The sequence below is a fragment of the Bos indicus x Bos taurus genome, chromosome 7 (assembly GCF_003369695.1).
Source record: "Bos indicus x Bos taurus breed Angus x Brahman F1 hybrid chromosome 7, Bos_hybrid_MaternalHap_v2.0, whole genome shotgun sequence".
In the NCBI taxonomy this organism is placed as follows: domain Eukaryota; kingdom Metazoa; phylum Chordata; class Mammalia; order Artiodactyla; family Bovidae; genus Bos; species Bos indicus x Bos taurus.
The window spans coordinates 42,414,140-42,434,624 of record NC_040082.1 but is presented as its reverse complement, the minus strand read 5'-3'; the positions used below and the strand labels follow the sequence as shown (position 1 = coordinate 42,434,624).

The 20,485-nt window shown below is 38.6% G+C and overlaps 2 long non-coding RNA genes across 2 annotated transcripts; both read right to left on the bottom strand.

Annotated features, from left to right (window-relative positions):
• Nucleotides 1-229: 229 nt before the first annotated feature.
• Nucleotides 230-6,251, bottom strand: LOC113895110. Its single transcript, XR_003511759.1, has 2 exons — nt 5,243-6,251; nt 230-2,728 (listed from the first exon to the last, which is right to left on the bottom strand). It is a non-coding gene; the product is annotated as an uncharacterized LOC113895110 (long non-coding RNA).
• Nucleotides 6,252-12,759: 6,508 nt separating this feature from the next.
• On the bottom strand, nt 12,760-17,183 carry LOC113896559. The gene is made up of 3 exons (XR_003512052.1): nt 16,819-17,183; nt 13,784-13,873; nt 12,760-13,267 (listed from the first exon to the last, which is right to left on the bottom strand). It is a non-coding gene; the product is annotated as an uncharacterized LOC113896559 (long non-coding RNA).
• Nucleotides 17,184-20,485: the final 3,302 nt, after the last annotated feature.

The following is a 20,485-nucleotide window of genomic DNA, read 5'->3' as shown; positions in this document are numbered from 1 at the left end:
TCAATACATTCTATTTGATCGGCACTTTTAAAGGAAAGAATTTAATGTTAACTTAATGTTAAATACCTCCTCTTCCTTCCCTCTAATCCATTCTCCCCCCTCAGTTATTGACAAATTTTTCTATAGCATAAAATGATAGCCAAATTACCCATATAAATTCTTCTAGAACAGAACTGTTATTCAGAAAAATAATAAAAGGGACCATATAATGAGAAACCTGTGAACGCAATACCACTGAAATTCTTTATTGAGCACTGATGCTAGATCTCCTATCTATGAGAAACTCTATAAACAGAAACCCGTTGTATTTCTGAAATGATTTTCAGTTTCATTTTTTCACAAATATCATGTCATTGAAATTACCACTATACACCAATGTAAGTGTGGGAATAACTTTCATAGGTGCAAAAAGAAAAAATCAACACAACATTTTCAATCAACTACACTTCATTTAAAAATATATTATAAATAAAGCATAAAGAATGATCTACTCTAAAGTCATCCAATGTTCTTGGTGCAATTTGGGATTAGAGCTCAGGGCCTGTCTCTAATTCTGAGTACTGCTTGCTTTCTCCCATGCTCCATGTCTTGTTTCACAGAATGCTACTGGGTATGCCAGTAGTCACTGTGCTCAGGGGATTCCAACAAATTTTGGAAATGCTGGATTAAACAAAGTTGAGCAGATTTCCAGAACTTGTAATGTGCCATCACAAACTTTAGGAAGGACTTGCAGAAGATAGCACAAATCATAAATTCAAAGCCCCACAAGTAACAAAGCAGGTAACAAACATGAGGCTGCAGGCAAGGCAAGGGCTGAGGGGTGTGGTGCCATCTAACGGGGCCCTGGCTGCGTAGGGATGTTGCGCAACGTTGTTAGGGCTTTCCTGACAAGTTACAAATCTGGGCTTTAATTCGACATCTCCATCTTTGTGCACGTTGTCTTGAATTAAAAAAAAACAAACATCATTGTTGGAACATAATTTTTAAAAACAGATCAGTGTGGTTCCATTTATGAAAATTAGTATGCAATGTTTAGCCATCTTCATTGCCATGCATACATGTTGTTAAGTTACTTCAGTCATGTCTAACTCTTTGCAACGCTATGGACTCTAGCCCACCAGTCTCCTCTGTCCATGGGATTCTCCAGGCAAGAATACTGGAGTTGATTGCCATGCCTTCCTCCAGAGTATGTTCCCAACCCAGGGACTGAACCCACATCTCTTATGTCTTCTGCATTGGCAGATAAGTTCTTTACCACTAGCACCACCTCTTCATTGCCCACATAACCTTTATTCAGAGGTCCTATTAATTTTCTACAACTCTGCAGAAGTTTAAAAAACGTTGCCTTCAAAAACAACCATCCAAACAACCATCCAGCCCTCATGGACCACTTTGGTGTGAGCAGCTCTGAATACCACTACCCTTCCCCCCACCAAAAACAAAAACAAAAAACTCAAGAATGAGTTATTTCAGGTGAAGTGAAGTGAAATTAATTTCCAGCCTTCTTAGCTGTTCATGCAAAAATACTTCAAAGTGACTAAAACCAGCTTTACTTTTTGTCTTTGACTAACTTTTCTGGAAAAAAACAAAAATTTAATTGAGTTGTGAAAAAGATATAACACAGGAATTGATTACATATGGAAAAGACCCTTTATCTTTCCAATATAATTTTAAGAACTGAAGTGGTTTGAGGATGATTTAGCCTTTTGGTGGAAACTGGTAACATGATCAAAGAAGACTATTATATTTGCAAACTGGCTTTTCCAAAACAGGAAGCCTCTTTTGTTACTCCCTCCCTCTTTTCTTTTCTTTCCTTGTATTTATTTCTGCCTTGCCTCATTCTAAAAATTCTATCAGAGCTTACCAATTGTCTACATAAACACCTAGAACTGTAGCACCAATGCAGCAGAAACAGCATAAATCACACGGCAATTGATTTTCTTACCCTGGTGTCTCCATGGATCACTCACTACTCTACCTTCTTCTAACTGCAAAAATACCATTCTTGTCCCAGGGAAAGCACTTAACGCCTTCTATTTCCAGAGCCCTGAGAAACCGGATCTACCTCTAATGGCAAAATCACATTCACTTCTATATTCCCAATGGGTAAATAGAAACCTGTACACTCCCATGATTTGAAACCCTTGATGTCCTAAGGAATATAACATTTGGAGTCAATTAAAAAAAAATCATGAAATGCTTCCATGTTAAGTCCTTTAAGTACCAAATTAAATTTGCTGATTTTAAGTTGTGGTCAGCTCCTCTCCACAGCTTTCTTAACCAAGGTCCAAGTGTGTTTTCTGCCTCCCCAATGAGAATTCTTGATGGATAACAGGATTCATAGGGTCTAAAGAGAATGTACAATTCTAAAGTGTACCTTTCATGTTTTGCAGAGATTTCTGCAATGACCAGAATGACTGACTCGGTTTTAATACAAAAAATTAGGACTGTGTGATAGAGGTTGATTGTGCACAGATGATCTAGACCCACTCTACCCAATGTTCTTGACTCTGTGGAATGTCATCAGAAACTGACCAAAAATTTGTCCTGCTGCTTGAAGGATTCTGACATAGTGATATCTTGGCACTGTCTTCTACATAATGCCTTAGAATCTGGGCCCACGACTTAATGAGAGTCATCAATAATGTAGGCATTATCTTCTGCTTGGATAGGCTTCAGAGCTGCATGTTTCAAAGCTCCAATATGAGACTCCTTCAAGGGAATCACACTGTAGAAAGAATAACAAGATTAAGAGAGAAACACTTCTCGAGGATGAGGAGCACAGTTCTTTATGTTCAGGCAATACTGGGTATTTGCATTTCCTAGGGCATCATTCAGACAGCCTATGAAGTCAAAAGAAGCTTCCAGATTTCATGAATATGAAGTTTTAGGAAAGTCTGTTTAATAAAGTGATAGAAGTCCTCAGCAGTCATTTCAAAATCTCAGACTTGTCTCCTTTAAGAGACTTATGTAACAGAAAACAAAAATTGAAAATGTAAGAAGACAAATACCAGACATCAAGATGAAGTACTAAGCCAGGATGCTCATTCACAAAGATGGCCAGGGAATGGTTTGGTTGGTGTTTTTCTGAATGGGGACTGTGACCCTTTAGAGAAGGCTAAATTAAATCTATTTAGTGGTCTATATCCTATATTTAAGATAAATATATATCAGCATACAAAATATCAAAGCATACTGGATACAATAAAATACCATTGCTTCATCTAAGTGTGTACTAGATCATGCAGCCAAAATTCTTACTGTGTCTTAATGGTCAAAATTGGAAAGCTATGAGTTAGATGACTTTTATAGCTTGTATGCTCACACATCAAGGGTACAAAAAGGTAATCTATGGGGCTTTGATACAGCTACTTTCTTAGAACTTGTACGCAGTCACTATTTTCATTACCTAAGCCTGCCCATAAATGATATGAAATGCACTGAATCTTCACTCAGCTCTGATCTTTAAACAGATTAGTCACATATATGTAGAAACAGTGTAGGTGTCTGTGGCTCAAAATAAGTCAATGTGATAAATTAATAGCTGCCCCCAAAATAACATGATGAGGAAACCCTCAGCTTTGTTTTGTTTTGTTTTGTTTTTGTAAGGTATTTTCTACAATAAATATTTTCTTTTCTAATTAGGGGATAAAAATTGAAAATTTTAAAAATCTAAACAGTGAAAGGACTAAAAGGATGCTATTTTCCATTCTTTTCTGCCTATAGGGAGTATTTATTTTTCTTCCATTTTTGGAAGCAGACAGTCAAAAACTTCTATAAGTCTGGGTTTTGGACTCTAGGAGACCTATACTGGAGCCTTTTAACTGCTGTGTGATGTGACTTTTGATATTACTCAACATCTCTAAACCTGTTTTCCAAACTGTAAACTAAGACTAATACTAGTGCCTGTCTCACAGGTTTATTGATGTGAAGGGCATGTCTGCAATAATAAAAGTCAACATTTATGGAACAGTTGCAATGTGTTGGTCATTGTTCAAGGCATGTTCTGTGGACTGGCTCATGTGATTAACTTAGGTATAGGAAAGACTGTACAAACATGAAAGAGAACTAGGAATAATGAAAGAGAAACTAGGAATAATGGCTGGTGGCTTAAGAGGGATGGATTTTCTCAAAGAAAGACTTTGCCTAAAGCCCAAGCTGGACCAGATAAAGCAGGCTGTTTGGATTTGGAAGTAGGCGGAGAAGGCAGTGGCACCCCACTCCAGTACTCTTGCCTGGAAAATCCCATGGACAGAGGAGCCTGGTAGGCTGCAGTCCATGGGGTCTCGAAGAGTCCGACACGACTGAGCGACTTCACTTTCACTTCTCACTTTCATGCATTGGAGAAGGAAATGGCAACCCACTCCAGTGTTCTTGCTGGAGAATCCCAGGGACAGGGGAGCCTGGTGGGCTGCCGTCTATGGGGTCGCACAGAGTCAGACACGACTGAAGCGTCTTAGCGGCAGCAGCAGTGGTTTCCCACCTTTACAGATGTTTGGGCAAATGACTACAGGGATGTATACAAAGAGGATTTAACTTTTTATTGGGCCGTGGGGTAGATTTACACAACTGTAAAGTCAAATGGTTTTCAGGCCACACAACTAATGTAGTTGAGCACAGCAGGCTGGGTATGGAACAATAGGGGATAGTGAGACCTTGGACAGCTGGAGGCAAGTCCCAGCTTTGTGGGTCTTCAGCCTGGAGGTGTCCTCCTCCAGATCTTTGCAGAGCTGCCTCCTGCTCCCTTGGGGCTCACTCACATAGCCTACTGCCCTGCTCTTAATTCCCCATGGTATGTCTCTGGAAGTCCTGTAAGTGCCCTTCTTATTCATTTACATGTTTTCAGTCTGTTCTGCTCATCTCTTTGGAATATAATAGGGACTCAATAGACATGCAATAAACAGAGCAATGAATTAAATCAAATAACAAACCAAACAACCCACTCAAATGGCCCGTGAAACAAAATCTGCAGTTTAGTTCTCTTGCTCTAAAAGGTCTCGTTTCAGGTGCCGTTTCTGTACTGTTCTGGCACATGTGCAGAAAACACAGAGATGTATTCTCATCACATCACTGAAATCATTACTGGAAGGTTAGACAGCAATGGAGATTCTCTATATACTAGATTTTTCAGAATCGAGAGTATAAAATGGAGAAGTCAGAAGGAAAAGAGAGGGACAGAGACATTTTCCTTATTTTTAATAAGAATACCAAAAGGCATTGACACAAACTCTTTCAAACTTACCATAGTAGCTCCATCTTGTTACCCAGGCAAAGATATTCTAAACTGGAAAAGAAATGAAGAGAAAATTAAACATATAAGCTAAAGAGTTCATGAGATTTTTTTCCCCAATAAGTATATTATTACTGTTATTACCTTAATATGAGAAAAATAGGTACAGATATCAGACACTGAAAAAATTAATTAAGAGGAAAGAATATTTTTAAAATGAAGGGGAAACAAATCAATCTGGGCTCTTCCCTAATAACTTCAGATAACTTTTCTTGAATCTCTAGGAGCCAAATAAACCCCTTAGTGGAAAGTGTCTTATGATTATTAGGGTTAATGCATTCACCCACATGCCCTAGCTTACTTTAATATAATCACATTTCACTGTAAAAAAATGGGAGGTTGTGTTTCTCCTATAGATGACAGGTTTTACACACACACACACACACACACACACTGGTGGAAGGACACCAGGAGGCCCTGGGTGGCTGCCTTGTGAAACCCTTTGTTCTCTTCTTAGCCCTGAAATCATGTATCCTCCCAATGGCTCATTTGGTTCCTCTGTTAAGTGGGTATTGTAAAACTCTCAGCAATTTCACCCCCTATAGGAACAAAAATTAGTTATTGAAGGAAGGGGAAAAGTAGGAGTGAACAAATCTTGTATATTACACTGGTTTGTTGATATCCAAATCCCAACTCTACCTAACCAATGTTTAATTCTCCATATTTAATTTCTTCCATGGAGAACTTAAGTATCATGTTTCTCTTCATTGGGAAGATAATTTTAAGATAAACAAAAATAAAAAAGAACAAGGTAAGAACCAAGGAAGTTACGTGAAACCAAAATCATATGGAATATAGGGCTACAGGTCGTTTGGCTCAAGAATACTCCTGTGGGCACAGTCCTGAGGTGACTTACTTTTGTTAATCCAGAATACCACAAATATGAGCAATACTACCAAGACAGCAACAGAGATTCCAATGGAGACTCCCTTGTCGGTGCTCATCCATGGACCTTGTACCAGCCCCTAAAGAAGCATCAGCAGATCAAAAACAAAATAAAAAACAACAAAATAAAACCATATTATTAGAATTATGCATAGAACACACTTCCTAAAATAAATTACCCAGATATATTTATTAACATTTGGCTAGTTTGTTATCATGAGGGGTTGAGACCAAATGATCTGAAGTTATAATCATATGGTGAAATTCTAAGACAATTTAAAATTCAAATACATTTGGGGTGGTGGAAATGTATATCTTGCTTGTGATGGTATTTATAAAGGTGTATACATTTGTCAAAACTCAAACTGTACATTTCATTTCAAATGAGCCTGTTTTATAATATGTAAATTACAAATACTTTTAAAAATGAATAAGGTATTTCTGTATATACTATTCTTATGATATTAAAACAAAAAATGTTTTTTCTCATGTAAGTTTGACACATTTTTTTAGTTCTGATATTTATATATTTATTTATATATATATATACACACACACACATATATATATACATATATATATACACACACACATTTGTTTGGCTGTACTGCACCATCTGTGGGATCTTAGTTCCTCAGCCAGGGATGGAACCTGTGAACCCCCGCATTGGAAGTGTGGAGTCTTACCCACTGGGCTTCCAGGGAAGTCCTTACATTATTTTAAAAGTTAGTTTTTCACTTATCAATTGACATTTTCTTTTCATGTCAGTAAGTACACTGCGGTGCCAACATTGTTAATGGCAATATATGGGCATGTTTAATTGACTAATTAATCCCTATTATTGAGTATTAAGATTATTTGAAACATTTTTATGATTATGCAGAGCAGCAAAGAACATCTTTTCTTATACATCTTCATGTATTTGTTCAATTCTCTCTTTAAAGTGGAGTTCAGGAGAATGACTTACTACTAGGACAAAATATATGCTCCTTGGTTTTCAGGATACCTGGGAGACACTGTGACATCTTCAGAGTCAAGACACAAAAAGCCCACGATTTTGCTACTGCCTATTGTGGACTTGCTTCTGTAATGATTCTACTTGTTGCTAAACATACCTGTCCTAAAGGTAAAAAAAAAATCCCACCATTCAGAATATTTATTTTTTTTTTAATCCAGCATAAATCTAACTGTATAACAATGTTACAGTCATTTACACAGTGGCAGTCCTGCTATTTAATAGATATAAACAAATTCTATCCATATTCATCAGATCAATCAGTGCCCATAGCTGATTGGTGAGAGTGGCTAAAATCTTTCATATCATTCCTGTATGGTAGTGTCATCATTGTCACTAAGGTATGCAACATAAAGCTATTGATACTAAATAACACTAAATAACTCCACTTTTTCTGAGCTTGACTTTCTCTTACAATGGCCATGTTACACTCTCTCACCACTTGCAATCAGGATTACTCTCATGCCTAAACTCTTTTTGTTTGTTGCTTCTAAGAGTTACTTGCACATAGTAAAAAGAAAAGTTTTTTAACCAAGTGAGACAAAAGAAAAGAGTCTATTGATAAATTCTTCTAACTTACAAAGATCAGACTTTAATGAACATCATGAGACTACAGCTCCTTATATTTTTTCTCAAACTATGTATGAGAATATCCTACAGAATCACAAAGTTGTTCAAGACCTTAGGACCTTAAAAAGTCATCATATGGGGAGGATCAGGGCTTCATAAGTGGCTCATTAGTAAAGAATCCGCCTGCCAAACAGAAGACATGGGTTTGATCTCTGGGTGTGGAAGATTCTCCAGAGAAGGAAATGGCAACCCACCCCAATATTCTGGCTTGGAAAATTTCATGGACAGAGGAGCCTGCAGGTTACCATCCATGGGGTTGCAAAGAATCGGACAAAACTTAGTGACTAAACACCAGCAACAAATGGGGAGGATTACATATACAAAGACTCAGCAGTGGCCTCAAAATTTCTCAATAGGAGGACAGTTGGGTTGGAAAAAGATCTTAGGGGGCCTAAGTTTAAGCAAGCACACTTTGATTTCCGTAATAGTTTTGGTTGGGATGGCCCCCATTCCACCACGTCAATCCAAGGCATGCTATTTCTCTAATGATTATCAAAGTCTTTCTTGATATGTAATGTTAATTCACTCTTTGAATTAATTCACTCTTTTTTTTTCTAATTTTATGGCCAGGAGACATTTTGTAGAGTGTTTGTGTGGAGTATAATATCACTTTTTGGATATTTCTAACAAAATATTGCATCTATATAATTTTTTTAAATTAATGAAAACATCCCTATTTAAGAGTCAAATTCTTTTCTTCCTTTATTTTATGAATTAGAAATAATCAACTGTGAACAAGACTTATAATAATACTCTCTAATGTAACTTATTTCCAAGGAAACATATAAGTGAATCAGGCTAATGAAGTAGGAAGGAGTATGCTTACAACTTGATAGCTACGCCAAAGGGGATCTGGAGACTCTGTCACAGTGTCATTCCATCTGTTCCACAAGAAGGAAAATTTATTAGAATTATAAAAATACTGACTTTTCATTGCAAACACCAAATACATTCACATTGCTTTCTGGTAATGAATAAAAACTTGAATAATCATATGCCCAAATGCTGTAGGCACTGCAGGAGTTAAATCAAATAACTAACATTATTTAATTTAACCTGTAACCTACACTTCTTAACCATTTTCATCACCCACCCTTCCAAAATGGACCCCCTTTTTTTTTCTATCTGTGGAAACAAGTATATGTTCACAGAATGTTTACCTACAATTTTCAAGAAGTTATAGTGGCCCATTCTCAGAACTAGGTTAAAGATGACCACTTAAGGTAGGTAATCAGTTTTTTTTATAACAGCTATGAAACTGCCAGTGAGTGCTCAGAGGCCACTGCACACCAAACAGCAGAACCACCCTTTTCAAAACAGATGTTACATTGGCTTTACATTTAAAATGTGAGTGAAATGCATTAAGATATCCCAAACAGGTGGCATCCAACTCATACATTATGTGCCAGTATGCCCAGATATTGATCCAAAACAGCTTTAGAAAATATGTTACATCAGCCCCAAAGCTAATGTAATATGAGGATATATGCAGAATTTCTAAGGATACTATATGGGCTTCCCTGATGGCTCAGATAATAAAGAATCTGCCTGCAATGCAGGAGACCTGGATTCAACTCCCAGGTCAGGATAATCCCTGGGAGAAGGGAATGGCAACCCACTCCAGTATTCTTGCCTGGAGAATTCCACAGACACAGGAACCTGGTGGGACAGTCCATGGGGTCACAAACAGCTGGACACAACTGAGCAACTAACACATACAGACATACAGACATACACACACACACACACACACACAAGGATGCTATGTACCTGAAATCTTGATATAAAAGAATATTATGCTTTAAAGTTTTGAATGTTCAAATTTTAATAGTGTTTTGAAATATGCCTTTTGTTACACAGAACATATACTGTTGACCTTTCTAAGCAATCTATCTGACATATAGGTCAGACACAGGATTCTTTCTTTACTGAGTATCTATTATATACCAAGACCTTTATATTCTTATACCAATTTTCTTAATCCTATTTTACAGCTGAGGAAGTAGTCCTGAAATGGTTCTAAGTTTCCAACTACAGAACAGGACAAGAGCTTCAGTTCATAACCTCTACACAAGTTACTTTCTCATCCAATGAAAACACTGAAGGTCTTAGAAAGTCCTTAACTACTGACAAAACTTTTGTCATGTCATTTTGCAATGGCAGTGAAAATGAATCCATCGTATCCCCTCTAAAGTTTTACACTTTACATATTGTGTTTACATTTTAATTATTCTGACAGTACTTCTTGGAGAGCCAAAGACAATAGCTATAGTCTAGGCTTTGTGCATGACTTGTATTATAACCTTAGGTAAGTGTTTCAGGTATAGAATGGGTAATTTTGTAAAAGCAGCATGGACTTGAGCAAGATAAAACTTGACTTCAATGTTGACAATGTCCCTCAACAATGTGACCTTGATCAAGGTCCTTTGCATACACATAAATGTATATATTTATGTTTCTAGCTAAGGTAAGCATTAGAACTACAAGCTGTTGATAGCACCCATCTCATAAAGCAGTCGTATTAGATGATGCTTATAAGGTGCTTAACACCATGTTAGACAAATATCAGCTATTACTATTGTTATTATATAAAAATAGGAACAATGTGGGGAGAGACACCATGCAATGGACTTTCCAAACATCTTATTTTTCATTCCTCACAAACTTGCAGTGAGGAATGCAACATCTTGCCCATGGGTGCACAGCTAGTAACTAGCAGTTGAACTGAAGACTGTCTGTCTCCAAAACAGTACTAAACAGGCTCCTTAGTCTGGCAAAGGCAAGAAATAAATGTGCCCCAAAAGAATTAAATGAGATAATGTATGACAGTTTTCTTTGCATTGTTCGTTTAAGAAGGCCTTCTTATCTCTCCTGGAACTCTATAATTAGTTGGATATATCTTTTCCTTTCAGTTGGGTATGTCTTCCCTTTCTCCATTTCATTCAAGAATGCGCATGATAAAGGACAGAAATGGTAAGGACCTGACAGAAGCATAAGAGATTAAAAAGAGTTGGCAAGAATGATGAATGATACAAAAGAAGAATGATACAAAAAGGTCTTAATGACTTGGATAACCCTTCCATACGCTAACAAGGTTATGTTCAAAATCCTTAAGCTAGGCTTCAGCAGTACATGAACTGAGAACTTCCAGACGTTCAAGCTAGGTTTAGAAAAGACAGAGGAACCAGAGATCAAATTGCCAACATTAGGTAGATCATGGATAAAACAAAGTAATTCCAGAAAAACATCTATTTCTGCTTCATTGACTATGCTAAGCTTTTGATTATGTTGTTATTGTTCAGTCACTAAGTCATATCTGACTCTTTGTGACCCCATGGACTGCAGCATGTCAGGCTTCCCTGTCCTTCACTATTTCCCAAAGTTTGCTCAAACGCATGTCCATCGAGTCAGTGATGTTATCCAACCATCTCGCCCTCTGCTGTCTCCTTCTCATCTTGCCCTCAATCTTTCACAGCATCAGGGTCTTTTCCAGTGAATCAGCTTTTCACATCAGGTGGCGAAAGTATTGGAGTTTCAGCTTTAGCATCAGTCCTTCCAATGAATATTCAGGTTTGATTTCCTTTAGGATTGATTGGTTTGATCTTCTTGACTTATTTGATTGTATAGATCACAACAAATTGTGGAAAATTCTTAAAGACACAGGAGTACTAGACTACCTTATCTGTCTCCTGAGAAATGTGTATGCTGGTCAAGAAGCAACAGTTAGAACTGGACAAGGAGTATGACAAGGCTACATATTGTCATCCTGCTTATTTAACTTGTGTGCAGAGTAAATCATGTAAACTGCCAGACTGGATGAATCACAAGCTGGAATCAAGATTGCCAGGGGAAATGCAACAACCTTGGATATGTAGATGATACCACTCTAATGGCAGAAAGTGAAAAGGAACTAAAGAACCTCTTGATAATGGTGAAGGAGGAGATCGAAAAGGTGGCTTGATATTCAACACTTGAAAAACTAAGCTCATGGCATACAGTTCCATTACCTCATGGCAAATAGAAGGGGAAAAAAGGGAAGTAATGACAGATTTTATTTTCTTGGGCTGCAAAATCACTGTGGATGGTCACTGCAGCCATGAAATTAAAAGATATTTGCTCCTTGGAAGAAAAGCTATGACCAACCTAGACAGCAGATTAAAAAGCAGAACATCTCTTTGCTGACAAAGGTGAGTAGAGTCAAAGCTATGGTTTTTTTTCAGTAGTCATGTATGCATGTGACAATTGGACCATAAAACTAGCACTGAAGAATTGATGCTTTTGAACTGTGGTGCTGGAGAAGACTCTTGAGAGTCCCTTGGATTACAAGGAGGTCAAACCAGACAATCCTAAAGGAAATCAATCTTGACTATTCATTGGAAGGACTAAAGCTCCTTCCAATTGGAAGGACTTTGGCCACCTGATGTGAAGAGCCAGCTCACTGGAAAAGCCCCTGATGCTGATAAAGACTGAAGGCAAAAGGAAAAGCAGGTGATAAAGGATGAGATGGTTGGATGGCATCACTAACTCAATGAACATGAATTTGAGCAAACTCCAAGAGACAGTGAAGGGCAGGGAAACCTGGCATGTTGCAGACTATGGGGCCACAAAGAATCAGACATGACGTAGCTAATGAACAACCACAACAAGTGACAGTTTGCTGGTACATCTGTCTGTCAAAAGGTGGGTGGCAGGCCATATGATGACCAAAATTCCTTCCATACTAAAATTCTTTGTTTTGTGAGGCTTTAACCCACTGAAGTCTGACTTGGGCATTGTGAGGATTTGGCTGGAGAACCTCAGAGACACTGCCAAGATGGCAGCAGTCACAGAAATTGTGGGGACACAGCTGTTCCAATGTCTGATCCATTCTGAAAATCTCTACCTTGACCAGGTTTTAATGACATATTTTAAAGATTGATTCCCAGTGGAATTTGTCCCTCTGTGCATCCTACTGCAGGTCCATTTTCTATTAACCAGCTTCCAGGGATGATTGGCAAAAGGTAGGCCATACTGGGGGTCTGCTACAGATTGGCAGCTCCTGAGCATGATGAGTCATATGCACAAGGAGTCTTGAAAAGCCTGACCTTGTTTGAATGCTTCACAGGCACAAGGACACATAAGCCAGCTCTGCATTGCAAAGGAGTTCAGCATGTGCCACATCCCCAAAGTTACCACCACAGGTAGCAAGTTAGCTGGGAAAGATGACAGGATTCAGCATCACCTTTCGCTATCACAGGAAAGACAAGACAAATCTTACATCTGGAAAGAATATGGATTTTCCAAAATTGGGGAGAGCAGGGAGACTTTTCTGGTGGAATAGCCCAATCCTAGGAGGGCATGACTCTTTGGTTCTCCTGTCCATGTTCTCAACCCATCTCAAAGTATCCATGTGAAATGAAAGCTTAACAAGGCAGCGGGAGGGCCTTGTGGTTCTTTCTATGTAGTTTCTGGAGTTTAGGAGAAACATAAACAAGTGACTAGTCTGGTCTGGGCCAGGTTAATTTGGATTTAAGCTTTTTAAGGCTCTGTCCAGGGGATTAAACCTACTAATAAGTTTAAAGAAAAGGCTGGTTCATTTAATTTAGAGAAATGCAGATACACATGTGGATGTTCCCAAATCTTACAAGCTAGCTATGTGGCTCAGGTGTGCATATTTCTGGACATGCTAAGTGACAGTCATAGGTGCCACTCTATGTATCACTACCATTTAACTATGTTCCAATCTTTAGCTAATTTAATCCTTGAAAGAATTCTACATCAGTAAAATTCCATCCATTTTACAAAAGATAAACACAGATTCAAAGAGGGTAAGACATTTGTTTAAGTCGTATAGCTAATTGGAGTAGCCTTTGTAGGTACTCAAGTCAGACCTGTGTTATTACAGAATATGTGCTCTTAACAGTGTGCTAACATTTATCAAAATTTGAAAGCTCCCAGGCTTTCAGGAAAGAAAACAAAGTTACCTGTTGAGCAAGAGTATGATGGTGAGCAAGTTTTATTTGTTTCATATGGTATGGTAGGCTTGGTTTCTGCAGCCTGCGTTGGAGAAGGTACTGAAATGATAAGAATGAAAGAATGTTGTTCAATTCGTGGAGGAAATTTTCCAACTCCAGAAAAAAATAGCAAACAAAACTAAAATTTGGAATTACCCTTTGACTCTTTCTTAGAGAAGTATTCAAGGATGGCCTTGAGACATTACCCTGCCATATATGTATTTCATTATCATGAATAAATATTACCTAGATAATGATCTGAAGCGCTTATCAATAGACAGAATCATTTCTTCTTTTATACTCTTAGTATCTTCTTAAAACCTATCAACAGGCCATCTTATATAGGACACTCAATTAAGTCTTTATTCATACCAAACTTTTATTCATACCAATGACATTTCAATTCTGCGGAGCATGGCTTTGGGGCTGGCACTAACCCACCTTGTTCACAAGAACCCCGATCTTGATTTCCTGACTTTATTCAAGTTCCTAATTACCCATCTACATCTTTCCAGGGAGATGTACACATTGACCAGCACAGAAAACATACTGAGATTATTCAATTTCTTGAAGTCACTTTATGGAGTCAGTACTGTCCACTGTCTGAGTCTTGGTAATAAGCCTCAAAGCAATGTTCCTGGTACCCTGGCTCCTTATGCAGTTGTGTTTTGATCACTCCTTTCATAAGACTGATTTCAGATGTTATCTGACTCATCTTCTATTTCTCACCAGAAAGCTTTACTGAGAATTCTTGGGTCTATGTTTCCTTTTTCCTTTCTTGAAATCTCTCCTTTACTTTCTATCAAACATCTCATCTGACCTGCAGAGTTGACCAGTTGCCTCTTAATAAGATTTTTTTATATCCCCTCCTCTGAGAGCATCACAGAATTTTAGAGCAAGGCAGTGGTGCTGACTGAACAAGAGTTCCCAAACCTAGGCTTTCCCTATTGCCTCTCATTAGTCTTCTTTCCACTTTCTCACCATGGACTTCACATTTCAACATTACCTGTTCTCTTGTTCTGAGCTATCTTTTGTTTTCTGTGAAAATTTTTGTTTTTATGGGAGATTTTTGGTCATTGTTGTTGGTGGTGTATTTATTTTCTTTTTTTTGGTTTTGCTTTTGTCTAATGCTCAAATTTGTAGCAGGATATGGCTCTCTTTAGGAATTAAGAACAGGACAATAAAAGAAAATCAAAAGATCACAGTCTTTATTCAACTTAAATCTGTGCAGAAGACCTATTGATCTTAACTTCTATCTGTAGTTTTGGTCTTTGTGGGCATTTTTCTGTTCTCCTGTTCTCCTAGGACTTTACTTCCAAGCAGTTCAGGAGTACTCTAGGTGACTAGCATGGACAGGGGCACAGAACACAGAGAGGGAATGAGTGTAAATACAAATGCCCGTGCTATAGATCTGTTCCAGTGCTAACATCCTTTCTGTATTGTAAAGTTCAACTCTAAACTCAAACTCACTAGGAAACTATCAGGACATGTATAAGACTCAACTAATACTACCCCTAGGAGGTCACACGATCATATGCACCAACACTTTCCTTCTGAACTTCTGCTTTAAACAAAGGCCATAACTTACACATGTCCCTCAAAACAGGAGCTCTAATCCATCCACCTCAGCAGGCACAAACTATTAAGCTAAATCAATATTGAAAAAGTCAACAGTTGCTCTAGTGCATTTTTCTTGCAAACTTTTATGGCTGTAAAAATCCCACTTTCAACCTAAAGACCTCCTTCCAAATTCAACTTGAAGAAAATCCTTCAGATCCCTCCTCACTGAATACACACATGGATCAACAGGCGTGAAGGGAAATCAATGTGTTCCCTCAGACATTTTGGCTGAGAGTTTGTGATATTTCTGTTTCTCTTCAGTTCCAGAGCCACTTCAAAGTGCCAAAGGGTTGTGGAGGCTTTGAGAATCTCCACATAAAAGTTATCTTTTTAATCCTAAAGAGAGAAAGTTTGAACCCAAACATGTCCACAAAATGAGAAGTTATTTCCCCACCTATAATTCAAAAATATTCTCCATTTATATTAAACCTAAACTATTATCTAACAGAAATTTGAAGTATGAACACTGTAGCCTGAATTGGAAAAAAACAAATGTCTGCATTCTAAATTGCATAATACTTAAATCTGATATTTACTTTGTCATCAGTATAAATGGCATTCCTCTGATACATGAACAAAGGAGGTTAGAAGAAAAATGTGTCAGTCACTGACACCCTGAAAAAGCAGGGTAATTGTATGAAAGCTTTTCCAGTGAGGATGTCAGATCAGAACAAACTCATCCGAACAGAAACTCTATGTTCAGTATAGAATGCAGCAAAGGCCAACATTCAAATTAAGGGCACAATCTAGACCCAACCGTTTTCCATTCATATGAATGAACAGAAACAACGATGAACTCAGACTCCGTGCCTCAGTCCTCAGGAATATAAAGTAGGATTGACTCACACTGACAATGGGTAGGGTTGTCATAAAAATTAAGTGGCTTAATAGTTGTAAAGCAGTTAGCACATTTCCTGACACAGGAAACAGAGTAAGCATTAACTTCACTGAAATCTTATCCTCATGTGTTGGGTTAGGCTTTAAAATGAATAAATGATCTCTATTCAGAGCTCCTTGAAAGGGCAGAATCTCATTCACCAGGCTCTGTTCTGGCATCCTTATTTTTCCCTCACAATTCTGTGTTCAAATGAGCCATTCTCCTTAGATGTCCAAGATCAGTGATCTGGGTTGTTTTTTTTTTTTTTGTATTAATGAATTTCTTGAGAGTCTGATAAAAAGCCTTAGGTCTCCTTCACTCTGTAAATGCTTATAGATATAAAAGATGAATATAACAGGGGACAGGGGATTCACAGACTCTGTAGAGCTAGGTTTGGAGGCCTGTTAAGAATCCTTACTGTAGATTGTACATCTGACTTAACACAGTGCTTTGCATAGTCAATACCCTCTCCTTTAAAGCCTAAAGGATCAGAAGCACATCTGTTTACCTGGCTGGAAGTCCTCTGTGGGTGTTGCCATCGGAAGAGCAGAGGTAGAAGCCTTCATTGTCGTTGGAACAGTGGTGATCATCGTGATTGTTGAAGCAGTGGTGGCAGTTGTTACTGGAGTAGTACTGGTGGTCGTTTTTGGAATAGTGGTGGTTGCCGTTGGAGTACTGGTGACGGTGGTTGTTGAAGTAGTAGTTTTTGTCTGATTAGTTTCTGTTGTTGTTGGAGTACTAGCCTCGGTTGTTTCTCTTCGAGGTGTAGCAGTCATGGTCACTTTTCTTTGAGTAGTAGTAGTGGTGGCTCCTGTTCTTTGAGTAGTGGTAGTGGTGGCAGTTGTTGGAGTAGTGGTTGTTGTTGTTGTAGCTGGAGCTAGAAATTAACATGAAAGCAAGGATTCAATAAGCTGCAGGTAACAAGAGCCATGTGCTGGGTCTGTTCAACAACATGACCAAGGAGACTGTCCCCAGGTAGAACTCTGTGTTTATTGCCCATGAACTCCAAATTCTCATCATTGGTCAGCTAGAATCTGTGACAAGCAGGGAGTGAAGACATGGTCACAGCAAGGAAACAGCTGCATTGAAAGGATGAAATTTTAGGAGGTGTTGAAAGGAAAACTGACATATGGGATTTGTATTGAAGCACTTTGTAAAGACTAGTCATGCATACCAAATCTATGTATCTTCAAAAACATCTGTGAGAAAGAGAAAATGTCTAGAACCTGAAACCATCTTTACCCTCTCAGTGGTGTACACCTAGGACCTAAATAGTAGTTCCCAAGAACCAAAATATTTACCAGATAAACAGCATTCAGTTTGATCAGTCCTAGAGGTACTTTCCCAACAGAAAGTGAAAGTGAAGTCGCTCAGTCGTGTCCGACTCTTTGTGACCCCATGGACACCAGGCTCCTCCATCCATGCTGGAGTGGGTTGCCATTTCCTTCTCCAGGGAACTTCCTGACCCAGGGATCGAACCTGGGTCTCCCACATTGTAGACAGATGCTTTACTATCTGAACCACCAGGGAAGTCACAGAACCACATCTTAAACACAGATTAATTTAAACCATTAACATATACTCAATAACACAAATGCATTTTGAATCTGGTTAGAAGAGAGACTGGATGCTTTAAAGTTCTTTTCTACCTAAGAGATAATAACAACAGGTAATAACTTTGACTCTTTCCAGAGTCTGAAATGGTATAGGATTCCAAACCACTTACTGAAGTCCTCAGAGTTACCCAAGAAAGAATTGGAACTAAAATTAAAACAAAACACAGTGCCTGACACAAAAGCAGAAATTGTAGGGTTGAATAAAAAATAAGTACTTTTTTTTCTCACCAAGCATTTTTTTGCACAGAAGTATTCTTAAATTTCAACTCTACTAACTATGAATTGGAACCTCAAGTCACTTAAATAGGGGGAAATTGGTGTGAAAACTATTTTGAGGGATTTGAGTCAACTTAATTTGGATACTAGTTAATTTTTGCCTTAAAAAAGAAAAACTGTTTTTCAACAGGTATTTGTGAGTTCTATTATGTATAAGGCATTAGTAAATTTTAGGCTTTGGGGGGTCCTGAGATCTTGGTGGTAATTGCTCTAATCTGTCAGTGTGAAAACAACCGTAGACACAATGTAAACAAATGGATGTGGCTATGTTCCAATAAAACTTTATTTATAAAGCTGTTGGTGAGCCTGTTTTATAATCTGACCTGGCCCTGGAGCTATAGTTTGCTGACTCTGGTCCAACAGTGTAGTCAGAGGTTTTGACAAAGAGAGCAATCTCAATCCCCTCTGTTCAGTCAGAAATCAAATCTAGACAAAAAAAAAGGAAGTAAGCAAAAAATCCGATAAAGGACTATAACAAGGAGGAAACTGAATTGGCTTGTTTAACTGTGTGTCTTCCTTGGTTGTAAATATTTCCTGAGGAAGAAGCTAGGAAGCTAAGGGTAGAAGAAGATGCTGAGGAACAGCCCTAACAGAAGGTTGGAAAGTAAGCTCATTCTGTGAAAAGTACAGAAAATTTAAGCAAAGAATTGAATTGGAGGTGGAATCACTTTGGCTCAGTTATGGACCAGTTTCCTGCTGTACAGGGCAGTGACTTTAAATATTCATCTATTAAACATGATAAAAGTCCCCTACTAATTTTTTTCTGTATCGTTGAAAAAATATTCAGCCAGACCAATCATACAATTTTACAACTCTAAAAAAAAATCTCTTCTCCACATGCAACCTCCTTACCTATGTCTCTCAGTTCAGTTCAGTTCAGTCACTCAGTCGTGTCCGACTCTTTGCTACCCCATGAATTGCAGCACGCCAGACCTCCCTGTCCATCACCAACTCCCGGAGTTCACTCAGACTCACATCCATCGAGTCAGTGATGCCATCCAGCCATCTCATCCTCTGTTGTCCCCTTCTCCTCCTGCCCCCAATCCCTCCCAGCATCAGTCTTTTCCAATGAGTCAACTCTTCGCATGAGGTGGCCAAAGTACTGGAGTTTCAGCTTTAGCATCATTCCTTCCAAAGAAATCCCAGGGCTGATCTCCTTCAGAATGGACTGGTTGGATCTCCTTGCAGTCCAAGGGACTCTCAAGAGTCTTCTCCAGCACCACAGTTCAAAACTTATGTCTCTAGCACCAGCCTATTTTCCTTAAATTACTTCCTAGATGTACTTTCCTCAGAGTCAGCTATTTGCTGTATCAAAGTTGACCTTATTTTACTTTCCTTCAAGGACACAAGCCAAGTACAAAAGATGGAAGGTTGTAATGTAATATCAAGCTCCTTTAAATTAAACAAGAGACATAGCTCAAGAAGGCCAGGGGCATTGGGTTCTGTTGTCAATGGAAGACCTTAGTGGGAGAACATTTATTAGGAAAGAGCACCAGAAACTAGGAAATCCTGAAGAACTTGATCCTTTCATCAAACAGTAAGGAAAATTAGAATATCTACCTCAAGATGGAAAAATGTAAACTTCCCAGTTTTTTGAATTTCATGAAATTTTTAAAAGCCACAGGTCAACAGCTATTGAGATGCAAATGTTCTCATAGAGCGATAAGGCTATTTTAAATTTAAAACTAGCAATTTAATGATCAGGGGTGAAACATGTTTCAAAAAATCCAAGACAGAGCAGAGGGGAGGGGTGAAACTATATACGCTCATATATTGTGGCTCAGCTGGTAAAGAATCCACCTGCAATATGGGAAACTTGGGTTTGATCCCTGGGTTGGGAAGATCCCCTGGAGAAGGGAAAGTCTACCCACTCAAGTAGAGCGGAGGCTGTGTGGTGCTGGAGCAACTTTGGGGAGATACCCCACTTCCAAGGGCAGAGAAGTCCATCAAGATGGTAGGTGCTGGAGCAGCGGCTGCATGGCACTGGAGTGACTTTGAGGAGATACCCCATGTTCAAGGGCAAAGGAGAAGCCTGAGCAAGATGGTAGGGGGGTGAAATCTCATTTAGAATCAAACCCCATACCCACCAGGGACACTCAGAGGGTTCAAACAAACCTTGTGTGCACCAGGACCCAGAGACCCCACAGAGACAGAGACAAAACTGTGTTTGAGTATCTCCTGTAGAGGTATGGGTCAGCAGTGGGCTGCCGCAGGGGCAGGGACTCTGGGGGCAGCAGACCTGGGTTTGGCATAAGCTGTCTTGGAGGAGGTCGCCATTAACCC